Genomic DNA, 2,152 nt, shown 5'->3' with positions numbered 1-2,152 from the left:
CTGTTGTCGAGTGGGCTCCCCAACCCCCCCCCGCCTCTCCCATTCCTGGGCTGAGCCTCTCTGGGGATGCTGAGGATGGGGCTGAGTTGGAATGTCAACTTGGAAGTGGATGTGCTGACGGAGGAGGCACTGGGGTGGTACGTCTCCTGGGAGGACGGAGGCTTCAGGAGTGGCTGCAGTTGCCCTCTGCAGTTTGCAGAGTGCTGCCTGCTATCTAATGGTTATTGGATGGTTTTGCTTTCTTCTTTAATGAAACTTCAGGCCCTCAGGCCAGGATGGGGAACTGTGTGTTCAAGATAGATTATGGGGAGTGTGTGTCTCTTCTTGGTAAGATTGTGATGCTTCCTGTGGCCCAGGTAGCTGCCAGTGTTCCTCCCTGGGAGTTCCTCAAAATGCAGTTAACCCAAACCTGAACGTTATGCAACACTAGAGAAAGTGCTTTCTTTTCTTGAAGAACACATTCTGCTTCCAGAGCTGATTTTTCAGCCATGGCTTCTTGGGTACACTGAAGGAAGAAAAGTCAGGATAAAACCAGGCTTTTCCCTCTTAAGTTCCCCACTGCTTTACCATTTCTGTCCAGCTTTAAACCTCCAAAGACCTCTCCTCTCCTTCCCTTACAAAGTCCCAGGAGCAGAAGCTGCTCTACTTCTCTGTTCCTGTGGCGCTTTGGCCGCTTGCGGGATGGCTGACCCAGAGCAAGGATGTCTGGTGACCCTGCATTGGCTGGGCTGAGTGGCCACCACCAGCCTCTTGCTCTGCTTCATCCTCTCTGGTAATATTTTTAGAGGATTGAGTCTGCAGTGCTGTACAGGGACCGGTGTTTTGGTTTAGCACCCTGCCTGGGCGGAGTGGCCACCACCAGCCTCTTGCTCTGCTTCATCCTCTCTGGTAATATTTTTAGAGGATTGAGTCTGCAGTGCTGTACAGGGACCGGTGTTTTGGTTTAGCACCCTCTGCCTCCAGCTGCACACCCCATGAGTATCCCCACCTCTCCGGTCTCTGCTCAGCAGATCCCAGCCCTTGTGGCCAGGCTGTGCCTGGGGCCAGGGGATGCTCTGGCAGCGCGGGAGCTCAGGGCCTGACTGCCACCCCTGAGGAGGCTTTAAAACAGCTGTGTGCAGTGGCAGCACTGGGGATTTCTGTCTGTAACACAGCCCTGCTCGGATTTGGGATTCCCAAATGACTGCCCGCCTCCCTGGTGACTCACAGCCTGTCTATTCTCCCACCATCTTCCAGTCTCTGGAGTCTTTTCCAAGGAAACACTAGGAGGCATGATCGGATTTTTCAACCTAAAAAAATCCTGCCTGAAACTTTCTGTTCCAGTCTGCCCCACCCGCCCCCCCTCCTGTATTGAACCAAATGGTCACACACCTCACTGTGGCACATGTATGCTGTCACCCCTCCCTGAGCCCCTGGCTCCTCGCTTCAGCCTCCACCTTTGCTGGAAAGCTGACATTTTCAAAGCTGTTTGGTCTTAACCTCTTGCAGGCTGACTCATATGTACTATCTGGCTAATTTTAGTCTGGCGTGGGGAGCCTTGGGGGGAAAAGTGAGTAGCTGTGAAATTAATTTAATTACCTAAGCCAATGAGTTGCTTGCAGCTGCCCTGCCTGTCCTCCTGGGCAGTGCCTCTCCTCACTCAGAGCCACATGTCCTGCCTTGGATGATGGTACCTAGCCCGTGTTGAGGTCCCCGGTCTGGTTTTGGCTCAGATCTTTCTTGTAGTGGTTGAGCAGGGCTGGACAGGGAGATCAGCCCAAGGGATAGACTCCTTCTCCCCTTTCTGCAGGCGAATGGGGCACAGAGACGCTGCAGGGGAAGAAAGGGAACCTGTGACAGTTTTTTCCTTGCAGCTCTCTGGTCTGGCATTGAAAGTGGAGTTGTGCACTGGTATTGCTGGCTGCCAGTGGTCTGGCTTGACAGCAGGTTTTGTCAGAGCCCTGCTGTTATGACTAATAATCATGGAATCATCAAATCAATCACAGAAATGTAGAATGCTTTGCGTTGGATGGGATCTTCAAACATCATCTAGTCCAGCCCGCCCTGTAGTGAGCAGGGACATCTTCAATTGGGGCCCAGAGCCCTGTACAACCTGACCTTGAAAGTTTCCAGAGATGGCCATCTACCACCTCTCTGGGCAACCTGAGCCAGT

Source organism: Buceros rhinoceros, unplaced genomic scaffold (assembly GCF_000710305.1).
Source record: "Buceros rhinoceros silvestris isolate BGI_N320 unplaced genomic scaffold, ASM71030v1 scaffold24077, whole genome shotgun sequence".
In the NCBI taxonomy this organism is placed as follows: Eukaryota; Metazoa; Chordata; class Aves; order Bucerotiformes; family Bucerotidae; genus Buceros; species Buceros rhinoceros.
Note: the sequence above shows the minus strand (reverse complement) of the source record.